Below are 17,247 nucleotides of genomic sequence, written 5' to 3' on the forward strand. Positions count from 1 at the left end.
CATGTAAAATGAAGATTAAAGTGGTAACTTTCCCCATGCACACAGAGAATGAAAACTTTTGAAATCTCTACCCTATAATTCTCACCTGGAAAATTCCATGGGCAAAAGAGCCTGGTGGGCTATACAGTCCATGGGGACATAAAGAGTCGGATACAACTGAGTAACTGAACACAAACACCTTATAATGTCCATTTGATCATGTTATATCCATATTAAAAGTTAATAAATATTTCATTTTTTAGATTATATATTAAAGATTTGAACAAAACAATCCCACGCCTATGTAGAGAATAAATCAAAGATCTATCAGAGGAATCGATTTAGCATGCTAAAAATTGAAATCATTTTCTTCCTCTTCAAAATATTCTCCATTCTTGCTTGCAGTTATTGATCCCATATGATTAGTTTACACATCTTAGACAACGTTCTGCTGCATGATTCCTGTAGATAATTTCAGATCTATAACTACACTTACCAATCTGGAGAACAATTAAAGTAAATTAAGAGTTCTCCAACTTCTAAATACTGTCTTATATTTTATCTAATTGAATCTATTAAAATTACAAGAAACAATATGAAATTGTTGAGAAAATAATGAGTATTGAGTAAGTTCCTCCTCTTCAAATTTTCCAGACCTTATACCCTGCTGAATTTCAAGTACAAATAGCACTAGATATTATCAACAGGTTTCTTAACTTTTGACGATGTTAGTGGTAAGTTTCTTAATTTTTCAGTCAAAACCACATTTGAAATTTCTTTATTGGGTCATAACTTTTAAAAAATATGTGAATGACACTGAGATTACACAAATAGTTGTATTATCGAATTAGACTCAACAAGATTATAGATCTTAGTAATCATTAAACTTCATCAAAATTAAAATGATACAGTTTAACCATGAAGCGTAAAACAGCTGACAAATTTCTGAGGTTCTTCCTAGCTGAATTTTAACATTCAGCAAAAGTGGATATATAAAATCAGATAAAGTCTGAGAATCAAGTAAAATATTACAGTTAATCAAAAGTAGTAGAAAAATAAAACCTACAGAAGGAAATAATTTCATTTGATCTTCTCTTAAGCATTAAGTATAATGTCCTATGTATGTGCTCAGTTGCTCAGTCATGTCCAACTCTTTGCAAACCCAGAGACTGTACCTCACCAGGCTCCTTTCTCCATGGAATTCTCCAGGCAAGAATATTGGAATGGATTGCCATTTCCAACTCCAAGGGATCTTCTCAACCCAGGGATCAAATTCATGTCTCTTGCATCTCCAGCATTGGCAAGCAGATTCTTTACCAGAGTACTACCTGGGAAGCTCCATAATGTTCTATGCTTTCTTCTTAAAAATGAAGTCAGAAAAAAATCTACACTGTTTATCAACTACCCAGCTAAAAGTGGAGCATAATTTACTCGGATCAAAAATGCCTAAGAGAAAATAATATAATATTTAAAAGTACATGTTTGTTTGTTTCTTTTACCTTACAATATTGTATTTGTTTTGCCATAAATCAGCATGAATCTGCCACGGGTGTACAGTTGTTCCCAGTCCTGAAACCCCCTCCTACCTCCCTCCCAATACCATCTCTCTGGGTCATCCCAGTGCACCAGCCCCAAGCATCCTGTATCCTGCATCGAACCTAGACTGGCGTTTCATTTCATATATGATATTATACATGTTTCAATGCCATTCTCCCAAATCATCCCACCCTCTCCTTTTCCCACAGGGTCCAAAAGACTGTTCTTTACATCTGTGTCTCTTTTGCTGTCTCGCATACAGGGTTATCATTAACATCTTTCTAAATTCCATATATATGCTTTAGCATACTGTATTGGTGATTTTCTTTCTGGCTTATTTCACTCTGTATAATCGGCTCCAGTTTCATCCATCTCATTAGAACTAATTCAAATGTATTCTTTTTAGTTGCTGAGTAATAATCCATTGTGTATATGTATCATAGCTTTCTTAACCCATTCATCTACTGATGGACATCTAGGTTGTTTCCATGTCCTGGCTATTATAAACAGTGCTGTGATGAACATTGGGGTACACGTGTCTCTTTCAATTCTGGTTTCCTCAGAGTGTATGCCCAGCAGTGGGATTGCTGGGTCATAAGTCAGTTCTATTTGCAATTTTAAAAGGAATCTCCACACTGTTCTGCATAGTGGCTGTACTAGTTTGCATTCCCACCAATAGTGTAGGAGGGTTCCCTTTTCTCCACACCCTCTCAAGCATTTATTGCTTGCAGACTTTTGGATAACATCCATTCTGACTGGCATGAAATGGTATCTCATTGTGGTTTTGATTTGCATTTCTCTGATAATGAGTGATGTTGAGCATCCTTTCATGCGTTTGTTAGCCATCTGTATGTCTTCTTTGGAAAATGTCTATTTAGTTCTTTGGCCCATTTTTTGACTGGATCATTTACTTTTCTGGAATTGAGCTGCATAAGTTGCTTGTATATTTTTGAGATTAGTTGTTTGTCAGTTGCTTCATTTGCTATTATTTTCTCCCATTCAGAAGGCTATCTTTTCACCTTGCTTATAGTTTCCTTTGTTGTGCAGAAGCTTTTAATTTTAATTAGGTCCCATTTGTTTATTTTTGCTTCTATTTCCAGAATTCTGGGAGGTGGGTCATAGAGGATCCTGCTGTGATGTATATCGGACAGTGCTTTGCCTATGTTCTCCTCTAAGAGTTTTTATTTTCTGGTCTTACATTTAGATCTTTAATCCATTTTGAGTTTATTTTTGTGTATGGTGTTAGAAAGTGATCTAGTTTCATTCTTTTACAAGTGGTTGACCAGTTTTCCCAGCACCACTTGTTAAAGAGATTGTCTTTATTCCATTGTATATTCTTGCTTCCTTTGTTGAAGATAAGGTGTCCATAGGTGTGTGGATTTATCTCTGGGCTTTCTATTTTGTTCCATTGATCTATATTTTTGTCTTTTGTGCCAGTACCATACTATCTTGGTGGCTGTGGCTTTGTAGTAGAGCCTGAAGTCAGGCAGATTGATTCCTCCAGTTCCATTCTTCTTTCTCAAGATTGCTTTGGCTATTCAAGGTTTTTTGTATTTCCATACAAATCATGAAAGTATTTGTTCTAGCTCTGTGAAAAATACCGCTGGTAGCTTGATAGGGATTGCATTGACTCTATAGATTGCTTTGGGTAATATACTCATTTTCACTATATTGATTCTTCTGATCCATGAACATGGTATATGTCTCCATCTATTAGTGTCCTCCTTGATTTCTTTTACCAGTGTTTTATAGTTTTCTATATATAGGTCTTTCGTTTCTTTAGGTAGATATATTCCTAAGTATTTTATTCTTTTCATTGCAATGGTGAGTGGAATTGTTTCCTTAATTTCTTTTTCTATTTTCTCATTATTAGTGTATAGGAATGCAAGGGATTTCTGTGCGTTGATTTTATATCCTGAAACTTTACTATATTCATTGATTAGCTCTAGTAATTTTCTGGTGGAGTCTTTAGGGTTTTCTATGTAGAGGATCATGTCATCTGCAAACAGTCAGAGTTTTATTTCTTCTTTTCCAATTTGGGATTTCTTTTATTTCTTTTTCTGCTCTGATTGCTGTGGCCCAAACTTCCAGAACTATGTTGAAACACAAATTTTAAATGATACAATAGACCAGTTAGACCTAATTGATATCTATAGGACATTTCACCCCAAAACAATGAATTTCACCTTTTTCTCAAGTGCACACGGAACCTTCTCCAGGATAGATCACATCCTGGGACATAAATCTAGCCTTGGTAAATTCAAAAAAAACTGAAATCATTCCAAGCATCTTTTCTGACTATAATGCAGTAAGATTAGATCTCAATTACAGGAGAAAAACTATTTAAAATTCCAGCATATGGAGGCTTAACAACATGCTTCTGAATAACTAACGAATCACAGAAGAAATCAAAATTTGTGTAGAAACAAATGAAAATGAAAATACAACAACCCAAAACTTGTGGGACACTGTAAAAGCAGTGCTAAGGGGAAAGTTCATAGCAATACAGGCATACCTCAAGAAACAAAAAAAAAAAGTCAAATAAATAACCTAACTTTACGTCTAAAGCAACTAGAAAAGGAAGAAATGGAGAACCCCAGGGTTAGTAGAAGAAAAGAAATCTTAAAAATAAAGGCAGAAATAAATGCAAAAGAAACAAAAGAGACCATAGCAAAAATCAACAAAGCCAAAAGCTGGTTCTTTGAAAGGATAAATAAAACTGACAAATCATTAGCCAGACTCATCAAGAAACAAAAGGAAAAAATCAAATCAATAAAATTAGAAATTAAAATGAAGATATCACAACAGACAACACAGAAATAAAAGATCATGAGTCCAATAAAATGGACAACGTGGAAGAAACCGACAAATTCTTAGAAAAGTACAACTTCCCAAAACTGAACCAGGAAAAAATAGAAAATCTCAACAGACCCATCACAAGCATGGAAATTGAAACTGTAATCAGAAATCTTGCAGCAAACAAAAGCCCAGGTCCAGACAGCTTCACAGCTGAATTCTAACAAAAATTTAGAGAATAGCTAACACCTATCCTACTCAAACTCTTCCAGAAAATTGAAGAGGAAAGTAAACTTCCAAACTCATTCTATGAGGCCACCATCACCCTAATACCAAAACCTGACAAAAATGCCACAAAAAAAGAAAGCTACAGGTCAATATCACTGATGAACATAGATGCAAAAATCCTTAACAAAATTCTAGCAATCAGAATCCAACAACATATTAAAAAGATCATACACCATGACCAAGTGAGCTTTATCCCAGGGATGCAAAGATTCTTCAATATATGCAAATCAATCAATATAGTACACCACATTAACAAATTGAAAAATAAAAGCCATATGATTATCTCAATAGATGCAGAGAAAGTCTTTGACAAAATTCAACATCCATTTATGATTAAAAAAAAAAAAACTCTCCAGAAAGCAGGAATAGAAGGAACATTCCTCAACATAATAAAAGCTATATATGACAAACCCACAGCAAACATTATCCTCAATGGTGAAAAATTGAAAGCATTTCCCCTAAAGTCAGGAACAAGACAAGGGTGCCCACTTTCACCACTACTATTAAAAGTACATGTTTTTAAATACATTATTTGTCCCTTAAATAGAAAACTTAGAGTAGCAACTATAGTATAAGTATGAAAGTACTTTATCAAAAATAATGAAAAGATGAAAAGAACAGATGCAATGAAGATGAATTGCAATACACTCTAAATTAATTGTCTAATTTTTAAATTATCATGAATAGAACTGCAACATAGTAGAATGCAATTAAATGATAATAGTATGTCTAATTCACTTTTCTGAATCTACAGTCCACAAACAAGCCATCAGGAATAACTTCTTGCACAAAACATCATGGGATGTGTGTACTGGCCTCATCAAATCCATTACTCATATCCAATGTCACTGCTCCTTGATTTTATATATATATGCTTTAATGTTGCAGTCAAATTAGCTAATTTCCTTTTGCTTTTATCATCATTGATTTCTGTTCACTAAGTATACCAAGAAAAAGATTAGGCAATTTTAGCTCAGAGATTCCAGTTTAAACATCCAAATTGTATTTTCAATATAACTGAAAATAACAAAGCTTTTAAAAATAGTACAGATTCTAGCAAATCTTGCAGTATTTTTTTTCTTAGAGGCAGGAAACATGACTCTTATTACTGACATCATTATGAAGATTTTCCAAAGTTAGTTTTCAGTACCTTTTGATTTATTTGATTCACCACCAAGTTGGCAAAATAAGCATGCATATTTTCCTTCCTCCTCCCCCATGATAACTTATTAAAATGAAAATACTATGATACAACAGGGTATAAGCCCACAAAAGCTAAGATTATGGAGGGAGAAAGATCAGATACAGATTTTTAACTTTTTTTAAAAAAATGAATAAAGCAGTTGGAAGTGAGTTTACTAATGAAATAGAAAAATGAGAGCATATTTCTAAAATAGATTCAGTATCAGACTGCTTAGAAAGTGGGAGTCAGTTTTCCAGGCAGAACATGAGAGAATTTCCAAACATGATATACACATGGGGGAAACTGCGGCTGAAAGTAGCCTCATTAACTAAAGGTCTAGCTACGAATTCTTTGTACTAGTCAGCACTTAAACATGTCTCTTTCACTCCATTATGGAGAGTACATATCAAGAGATTAAGACCAGGTATAAACATGAGAAATAATCTCCAGTGAATATTAATAAACTGCCTAGAGAATACTGGGGATACTATTGTGTATATTGGTGACTCAGGATTAAGCTATACTTACTTATTCCCCAGAGCAAACTATCAGTTTACTGATATCCATTATCTTGCCTTCCCTGGAGGTCCAGTGGTTAAAATTCTATGCTTCTACTGCAGGGAGTTCAGATTTGATGCTGGGTCAGGGAACTAGGATCTCAGAAACAGCACAGCCGGGAAAAAAAAAAAAAAGTGATGTTAAAATATAATCATAATAGAAAAGGTCCACCAGGGAAATTCATGAAGGAAATGGCAACCTATGCCAGTATTCTTGCTTGGAGAATCCCATGGACAGAGGAGCCTGGCAGGCAACAGTCCATGGGGTCACAAGAGTCAGTCACGACAAAAGTTTTGTCACTTAGCGACAAAACCACAGGGAAACAGAACTATAAACAAAACAGCAAATGAATACCAAACTTCTTTCTAGAAAATCAACTCATTAGTTTTTTATTTTTGGTAAACAAAAGAACAACTTTATTCTGAGGTCTTAACATGCAAGTTATTAAGTTAATGCATTGGTGACGGTATCCAGTTTATCATGTCTAGTAAGTAGCACTTATAATTGGGCATAGAGTTTTCATAGATTTTAAAAAGCAATCTCACATTTTTAAAAGGTTGTAAGTACATTATAACAAAAATTTTGCCCTGAGTCTTTTGTAACTACATTGATGGCATGTGGTCATCCCCATATACTTTAGAATATGATTTCTACAATCATGAACATTATTCTGCATAACCACAAAACAATTACAGATTCAGGAAATTAATATCTATACATTGTATTATATTGGAAATTAACATTGGTATCATGTATTACTCAAATCCCATTCACATTTTGCTAGCTCTTCCATCAGTTTTTTAATTATAGGAAGAACATTTATCATGAGATCCATCCTCTGAATTTATCAATGCACAATAATGTATAAGAACACAATAAAGTCTTCTTGTTTCCCTGTCCTCTCCCAGGCACTGGCAACCACTCTTCCATCTTTAATTTTATGAATTCAACTTTTTTGTCTTTGTGTTTTAGGGTGAGTAACATAAGGACATTCAGTTCCTTTTCAAATAGGAGAAAGAAAAGAGAACATTTGATAATTGTGGTACCCAAGGGCAGGTGGGTTCATCTAACTTTTCTTTAAGGCCTTGAAGCCTGTTTTATCTAATTCTTCCCATAAAATTGGGCCATGGGTATTACAGTTGAGCAAACCATAGAGAGGTTTGGCCATAAGAGATACATTCAGAATCAGATTTCATCAGTAACTGACAAACCTTGGAAACCCTCCCAGTAGGCACTAAGTTTTAGGTTTTGAGAAACTTAGGACACCAGGAAGTCCATCTTGATCTAGATGTAATCCTGGTTCTGATATCAGATGCCCTCAATATCTAACCTGGGTTTGGGCCAACTGCAATTTTTCTTTGATGAACTTGTGTCTTTTTAAGGTTAAAAGTTTTAGCAGCTGGATGTTTTTGTTTTTTTGTTGTTGTTGTTTTTTTTTCAGTGAGGAAACTTGAGAAGGAGAGAGAAGAAGCAAATCATCCACATATCACAACAAAACAGAAACTGTGAGGAACTTAATTCATCCAGATCACCCTTCAGGATTTCTGGGAGATAAGAAAGATTATCAGTAAAACCCTGGGGCATTATTATTTGGGTGAATTATTTTTCTTGCCAAGTCAAGGCAAGTCCACAGGGTCACAAAGAGTCAGACACGACTGAGCAACGGAACAACAAAGTCAAAGCAAAATGCATTGACTAGCTTCATCAACTGGAATGCTAAAGAAGACACTGCATAAATAAATTACAAGAATCGACTTCTGGTGGGAATGGATGCTAAAAACATATAAGGGTTAGAAATATCACAGTATGGAGGCATAACGTTGTTTATTGCAGGGAGGTCCTAGACAAACAACCACCCTTAATTTCTAAGTTTCTCACTGCTAAAATTGGAGTGTTGTGGAGCTGATATAGAGACTAATGAAGCCTGAAGACTTGTAACCTTTGGGAATTCCCAGGTGATCCAGTGGTTAAGAATCCACCTTCCAATGCAGGGGACATGGGTTCTATCCCTGATCAGGGAAGCAGGACAACTAAGCATGTATGCCACAACTAGAGACCCTGCTCACCATAATAGATCCAACGCAGCCAAATAAGTTTGAAAATATCTTTTTCAAAACAAATTGTCTTTATTTGTAAATGGCATGGTTGCCCATAGAAAAAATGCAAGAATATATAAAAATGATTAGACTTAGAAAGGAATCTCCTAGTCTGTTTAGCGAAGCCTGAAAGTTTTGGTGGTTGTTTCTTTGCTAAGTTTTATCTGACTCTTCCATCCCCACAAACCCCAGCCTGCCTGGCCCCTCTGTCCATGGGTCCTCCCAGGCAAGAACACTGGAGCAGATTGCCCTTTCCCTCTCCATGGGATCCTCCCTAAAATATTTTTTTTAAAGACTTTTAGCCTTCTCTTATGGGTTTTATGCCTTGAAGGACTATTTTATTTATTAAATATTGCTTCATTCTGAGAAAACGCTTTAAGAGTCTATATGAATTTTGATGGGGGATATGCTGTGACTTTTGCCAATATTAGTCAGAGATCTTGCTCATAAGAGAAATGATAGCTAATTCAATAAGGACAAATGATCAGCATTTCCAAAACCTAGTACTCTCAGAGAAGGAACAAATAAAAGATGTGAAAGGATCATTTAATTCCCCTAGTTGGTTACTTTTATGACTACTTTCAAGTTTCTCAAATTACTTCCCTCTTTGGGGAAAAAGAAATTCCAGCATTATACTTCTCTTAGAAATCTCAGCCTAATAAATGGATAGGGGCAAAGGATCTAGGAGAAAAGAGGATGTATCTTTCAACCAGCCTTAAAAAAAGGACATAAGTTCAGAGACAGGAACTTCTTCAAGCTCATTAGAGATGTCCATTATCTGAAATTTTAGCTTTGGGGGCTGCTTTATAACAGCAAAGTTAGGCACCACAAGTGTGGTTTCAGCATCAGTTAGGAATGGAAGAATTTCATCCCCATTCTGGAGAAATGTTTGTCCATGTCAATTAAGGAGAATTAGGGATAGTTCCAAGGGAGAGTTCCTTGGATCCCCATCACTGAGAATTGAGAGGACATTGGAGAGGCTGGTTAGAAGGCTAAAATGCTTACTTGTAACAATCTCTTTTCCAGTACCCTGGATCTTTGCAAAAATTTCAGAAAATTGAAGGGTGTGGGTTTATTTAAGAGCCTCATTTCAGGAGAGTTGAAAATCAATAATTTGGCAGTCTTCCTTTCAGGTGACTTGACTAGTAGAGAGCTGGTTTGGTAAATCTGGAGTGGACATAGTTTAGCATTCTATCCTGGCCTCTTTATTAGAAGGGAAAGATGCTGTTTCAGTCCATGAATAAACAGAGAGTTGAATGCTATCCAGGTTGGATCAACATCTGAAGGAAGACCAAAATCTTCTTAAAAAAAAAAAAAATCTGAAGTCAGTTGTAATAATCATGAACTGATTCATCAGATTTCTCTGTGCAAGGCTGAATTTTGTTCCAATCAACAAGTTTTGGAACAGCCTTAGGACTTGCTCTTTGAAGTTACTTCATAATATTTTAATAGGTCAGCATAATGTTCTCCCACTTGTCAATCTAGAGACCTTTTAGGATTTTCTCAATTAGCTTTCATCAAATACTAGACCTGGCCTTCAAGAACTAGCTGGTATAAGTTAGAGAAACCAGGTTGATAAATTTGAATGACTATAGCAAATTCCTCACCAAATCTGTGAGGATCTTTGGTTATTTTGGAAAAGTCTTTGACCATGCCTTGCATTTAAAGTTTACTCCAGGGAGTACAGGTTAAGGGTTTAACCTCTAGATCCTCAGAAGGCTTAATTTCAAAGGGACAGATTCTGATAAGTTCAGAAGAAAAGGGAATGGAGAGAGTTTCAGAGAAAGAGGGAATTTTGGTGAAAGAATTAGCATGAGACAAAGAAGCCAAGATCACCTTCAGGAGTATTTTTATCTTTCTATCATTCTTTCCTTACCTTTGTTAATTTAAATTCTTTATTTATCTTTATTTCTTTGCAGAAGGCAATTTTAGATTTCTGAGAACCATTTGGAAGCTTCAAAATGCCAATTGAAATAGCCATTCCGCCATTTTTAGAAGCTTCTGAGCTATTGTAGTCCAAATTGATTGTAAGGAAATTAAGTTTGGAGCTTCAACAGTTCCTCATACTGGTCATTAATATTCTTTGTTGCCTTCAGTTCAGTTCAGTTCAGTCGCTCAGTCGTGTCTGACTCTTTGTGACCCCATGAATTGCAGCACAGCAGGCCTCCCTGTCCATCACCAACTCCTGGAGTTCACTCAGACTCACGTCCACTGACTCGGTGATGCCATCCAGCCATCTCATCCTCTGTTGTCCCCTTCTTCTCCTGCCCCCCATCCCTCCCAGCATCAGAGTCTTTTCCAATGAGTCAACTCTTCGCATGAGGTGGCCAAAGTACTGGAATTTCAGCTTTAGCATCAGTCCTTCCAAAGAAATCTCAAGGCTGATCTCCTTTAGAATGGACTGGTTGGATCTCCTTGCAGTCCAAGGGACTCTCAAGAGTCTTCTCCAACACCACAGTTCAAAAGCATCAATTCTTCGGCACTCAGCTTTCTTCACAGTCCAACTCTCACATCCATACATGACCACTGGAAAAACCATAGCCTTGACTAGGTGGCCCTTTGTTGGTAAAGTAATGTCTCTGCTTTTCAATATGCTACCTAGGTTGGTCATAACTTTCCTTCCAAGGAGTAAGTGTCTTTTAATTTCATGGCTGCAATTACCATCTGCAGTGATTTTGGAGCCCAAAAAATAAAGTCTGACACTTAGGTCAGGTCAATTCATTTGGTTAAAAGTACAGAGGAATAAGGACCTGAGTCCTTAAACATAAAATTGACTGGAGTCTCTGATGCAGGGCTTATATGCTTGCTAACTCGCCTCAGTCATGTCCAGCTCTTTGAAACCCTGTGAACTGCAACCCACCAGTCTCCTCTGTCCATGGGATTCTCCAGGCAAGAATACTGGAGTAGGTTGACATGACCTTCTTCAGGGGATCTTCCCAACCCAGAGATCGAACCCATGTCGCTTATGTCTAACCTGTACTGGCAGGCGGGTTCTTCACCACCACCAGCAGCACCCTCAAAATGCTTAGATAACCATGATCCCACTTCCTGAGAGTGCTTTCTCCATAATAAAGAGCAACTTTCAAACGGTTTGAGCAGCTTACAACAGAAACTGCTGAATTCAAACAGCTTGCAAAAGAATCCTGTCCAGTCCTACAGTACTAAGAAGACAGCCTCCTTTCTGAGAAGCTAGGCTAAATTTTTTTTTTTCCCCAGTCTCCAGAGGGCAGCCCTTCCAAAGAAATAGACAAAAAACTGAAAAATTCAGCACTGTTTCCAAGAAACAAACCTTATTTCTAAAAGAATAAGTTGAAAGTTAGCCATTTTCAGGAAAAGAAACCCCTGCTCTGAGGGGAATGGGCCAAAGGCTAGCTGATTTCAGTGGAATATTCTGATATTAAAATCAGATTGAGCTGCCAAATGACTACGTGCACATAGAACAAGATCTTAAACAGAAACACAAACTTTTAAATAGATCCGGAATCAAGCCTGAACCTGCAAGTGTTAGTCGCTCAGTGTTCATCTCTGAGACCCCATGGACTGTACCTTGCCAGGATCCACTGCCCATGGAATTCTCTAAGCAAGAATACTGGAGTGGGTTGCCATTCCCTTCTCTAGGGGATCTTCCTGATCCAACAATCAAACCCAGGCCTCCTGCACTGCAGGTTGATTACCATCTAAGTAAGTAAGTTTTAGTTGCTCAGTCGTGCCCGACTCTTTGCGACAGCATGGACTGCAACCCACCAGGCTCCTCTGTCCATGAGATTTTCCAGGCAAGGATAGTAGAGTGGTTTGCCATTTCCTTTTCCAGGGGTTCTTCCCAACCCAGGGATCGAAACCAGGTCTCCTGTACCGTAGGCATATTCTTTACTGACTGAGCTACAAGGGAAGCCCTAGCCACCAAATAAAACCTGGAGAGCTTTAAATGCAAAAAAGAGTGTGAGCCTGCATCCAGGAGAATGAGGTAGCTTAGAAAAGCAGTGAGCAACCATGGTCTCAATTGTGTGTACCATACCTGTTTGCTCTGGTCACTCCTGGAGCCCTCAGGGTTCCTTTCTGGTCCTGCCATAGGCCAACAAAATGCTGATCTTAAATAAAAAGCCAGATCATTTTTCAGCAAAGCTTGGAGTTTATTTGGAATTAACAGAGAAATGAAATCTATTTGGATTCTGCAACCAAGGTAAGCCACTTGCAAATCCAGTCACAACAATGAGAGCAGAATGCTTTACAGAGAGGAAAATAAGTTGGGGAGGGCTCTAAGCAAATAGGGAGCCATGGCTTTCATTGGTTGAGTCCTTTTCGGGAGAAAAGTGTAGTCTTTCTTCCTGTTGGGCTGTGCAATTGTCAGAGGATGTGAGAGGTCCTCTTTCCAGTTTCAACTCTAGTTGAGGTTTCCATTGATTAATTTTTTACATTGCTCTAATATAAATACGTAAGCATAACCAATACTTTCAACAATAAAACTATTTTAATAATATTAATTAAAAATGGATCTGTTTGATTATGCAATTAAAAACTTGACTTGCCATTTAAACTTTTAATGATGTTATTAAACCAGAATCTATATGCATATGTGTGCATACATACATACATGTATACATATAATACCATTTCACATATAGTGAATTTAAAATAGTTAAAAGATGGTAAATCCAGATGGCTCAGTATTTGAGAATAAGAAGTTCTGAGAGAACATACTAGATAAGATAAAATCTCTGAACTAATTATGTCATAAAAATATTCATAACTGAGGGAAACAAAATGGCTTAGAATTATAAGATAAAATAAGTGTCTGGGAGCCTGAAATTTGAAAGATGCATGTACATTTGTGTGTGTGAGAGAGACAGACAGACATAGAGACAGGGAAAGAGAAAGTCACAAAATAAATTTAAGGAAGTCATACTAATACCATACTTGTCATCAGCAAAACTAGTTGCTGAAAGATGATAGGAAAGAATCATTATGGAATTGGAAGACAGTATATTTTTAAATTCTGCTACATCAGTCAAATATTCTCTTAAGTAATACAGTTACATGTATAATTTAATGAATTTTATAGATAAAATGATTCAAAAAAGATGGTCATCATTCATCCTTGTTGAGAAAATTAAATGTAATTGCAGTCCAACATTATTAACATTCACAGTAAAAGAGGGAAAGTTTAGGATTTTAAAAATTGGGAAATGAACAGGAACACTATCTTACTTTAAAAGCTATTATTTCAAATTAGATAGTGAGACAGTAAGATCTGAAAAAAAAATCTACAGGAAGAAAAGAAAAACTTCACATAACAAAGATGAAATGCATGGACTTTCTAACACTTCAATAAAAACACACTTAATCGCTCAATAAAAATAATTAGTGTCTCCAAAGGAAAGGTATTTGTAAAATAGAATCATGATATAAGTACAAAACTGAAACATGACATTGTTTTCAGAGTTGGTGCACAAAAAAGCATAAGTAATTTGACCTCTGTACTAGACACTGATCACAGAAATTTCTTTTGTTCCATTTGCTGCTGAGTCAATGATACTTGTGGGATCTGAGCAAATCCACAGGTACATAACCTGACAGCTTCTTTCCTCAGAATGAAACCGGCACCTCTTATCTCCTCCCCAGAGGTTGCCTATTACCCCATCACAAACAACTCTGTATTCGTGTTTGTGTTTCTTACAACTGTTGGAGCCTGAATATCCCCTAAGCCTCACCTTTGACTCTGTGAGTTGGCAGCTGGTGGAGGGATTTTCCCTGTTTTGCCTCAAGTGAAGTGCTGAACTGCAGTTTAAATAGCCCCTCTGAGGAAAGAGCAAGGGCATTGACAACTCAGGAGCAATTCCCAACTCCTAAACGCCTTTCCTTATGGGTCTCTACACCCTTTCCCGTGTCATTCTTTTTAGCCCTGATCCTTGCAGTTATATTCCCCAATTAAAATTATTTAAAAATATGCCCTCTGTTTATGCTCAGTTATTCTGGGAAACAGCTAAAAGAATGATTAATTTAGGATTTTTAAAAAATTAGGAATTGAAATCATAGGAACATAAAGAAATAAAAAAGAATGATCACAAGTAAACACTACTTGCTAAGTCACTTCTGTTGTGTCCGACTCTGTGTGACCCTGTGGACTATAGCCTGCCAGGCTCCTCTGTCCATGAGATTCTCCAGGCAAGAATACTGGAGTGAGTTGTCATGCCCTCCTGCAGGGGATCTTCCCAACCCAGGGATCGAAGCTGCATCTCTTATATCTCCTGCATTAGCAGACAGATTCTTTACCACTAGTGCCTGCAATAATCCAAATAAAAGTTATTGTGTTTAAGGTAGTAGAAATAAAAGATTATTGTGCAAACTGGAAGCCCAAACTGATATTAACTCTTTTATTAGTCTGTAGAATATTTTTTAAAAAATATTCATTTGGATATAAAAGTCTCAATAGCCAGGACATGGAAACAACCTAGATGTCCGTCAGCAGATGAATGGATAAGAAAGCTGTGGTACATATACACAATGGAGTATTACTCAGCCGTAAAAAAGAATTCATTTGAATCAGTTCTGATGAGATGGATGAAACTGGAGCCGATTATACAGAGTGAAGTAAGCCAGAAAGAAAAACACCAATACAGTATACCAACACATATATATGGAATTTAGGAAGATGGCAATGACGACCCTGTATGCAAGACAGGGAAAGAGACACAGATGTGTATAATGGACTTTTGGACTCAGAGGGAGAGGGAGAGGTGGGATGATTTGGGAGAATGGCATTCTAACATGTATACTATCATGTTACATGTTACATACTATCGCCAGTCTATGTCTGACACAGGATGCAGCATGCTTGGGGCTGGTGCATGGGGATGACCAGAGAGATGTTACGGGGAGGGAGGTGGGAGGGGGGTTCATGTTTGGGAACGCATGTAAGAATTAAAGATTTTAAAATTTAAAAAATAAAAAACTAAAAAAAAAAAAAAAGTCCGACAAAAAAAAAAAAGTCTCAACATTGGTCATTGGTCACACATTAGGCAATCCATCATTATTTCCAGTTATGTTAAATGAATGTCCATTTATATTTTGTCCACTACTATATGTTTATTTTCTATTTTATTAATTTTTAGATCTCTCTCTCTCTCTTTTTCTTTAGTTCATTCCTTCTATTTTTTTTTGTTTGTTTTACTCTGTATTTGTTATATTTTGGTTGTTTGGAGTTTTTTGCCCCTTGAGATGGATATTTATCTTCTTTTCTGTTTTGTTTTTTTGTTTTCTTTGTTAGGACTTTAATTTTCTAGAGAAGTTTTAGGTTCACACCAATATTGAGAGGAAGGGAGATTTCCCATATAACCACTATATTTGTTTTTGTCATTGACCTCAACCCTTTAAATAACTGGTGTTATAGCTCTGTGGCAATATGACTAAACAAAGTTACTGAACAGAGAGTGGATGTGGTTTATCTTGTTAATTTAAAAGCAAACATACAACTGAGATATAGGTAAGTGGGCAAGAATAAAGGACAGTTGAATAATTTCATAGAAGTAGGAGGGTTATCCATGCTGAGACATCTATAAATAATATTTTAAATAAATGGATCAACAAATGGAAACTTACAGATATTATTAAAACTTACCAAGGCAGCAAAAAAAAATGTTTACTAATAATAAAACTCAAACATTTTTAAAACAGGAAAGCTGACAGTACTATTTTGAGGATTTGAAATTTTAATTTTCAGAATGAGGTGTTGATATACAATGTCTAAATCAGTGATTTTCCATAGGGGTTATTTTGTTCCCAACAGGATATTGGGCAATGTCTTGAGCCATTTTTGATTGTCATTACTTGGGGTTATGGGGTGTGGAGAGGATGTGTTTTTGTGGGGAAGAACCTGCTTCAGGCAATGAGTGGAGCGAGATCAGAAATGTCAGATGCTCCTAGGCATCCTATGCTGCTGCTACTGCTAAGTCGCTTCAGTCGTGTCCGACTCTGTGTGACCCCATAGACGGCAGCCCACTAGGCTCCCCCGTCCCTGGGATTCTCCAGGCAAGAACACTGGAGTGGGTTGCCATTTCCTTCTCCAATGCGTGAAAGTGAAAAGTGAAAGTGAAGTCGCTTAGTCGTGTCTGACTCTTAGCGACCCCATGGATTGCAGCCTACCAGGCTCCTCCGTCCATGGGATTTTCCAGGCAAGAGTACTGGAGTGGGGTGCCATAGCCTTCTCCCTATAGAGCTCTGTAATATCTCCTGCAGTGAAGAATTCCCTGATAGCTCTACCGGTAAAGAATCGGCCTGCAATGAAGTTGACCCTGGTTTGATTCCTGGATCGGGAAGTTCCCCTGGAGAAGGGATAGTTTACCCACTTCAGTATTCTTGAGTTCCTATGATGGCTCATAAATAAAGAATCTGCCTGCAATGTAGGAGACCTGGGTTTGATCCCTGGGTTGAGAAGATCCCCTGGAGGAGGACATGGCAACCCACTTCAGTTTTCTTGCGTGAAGAATCCCCGTGGACAAAGGAGCATGGCAGGCTACAGTCTATGGGCTCACAAAGAGTCAGACACACCGAACATGAAAGCGCAATAAAGAATTACCCATGCAAAATGTCAATATTGCTGAGGTAATGCAAATTTGGTCTAAAGTTAGTATATCAAGAAACTTTTATTAAGCAATTTAGAGTTATGGAGTTTACCACAAGACACCCAAAACAGAAATAATTCAGTTTCTGCTTTTAATGAGCGGAATGGCTGGCTGTGGGAGTGATAGGGTAGGAAATTGTTTCTTTTCATCTTAACTCATCTATAACATGTATTTTTTTAATTATGTAGTTCAG

Source organism: Ovis aries, chromosome 10 (assembly GCF_016772045.2).
Source record: "Ovis aries strain OAR_USU_Benz2616 breed Rambouillet chromosome 10, ARS-UI_Ramb_v3.0, whole genome shotgun sequence".
Taxonomy (NCBI): Eukaryota; Metazoa; Chordata; class Mammalia; order Artiodactyla; family Bovidae; genus Ovis; species Ovis aries.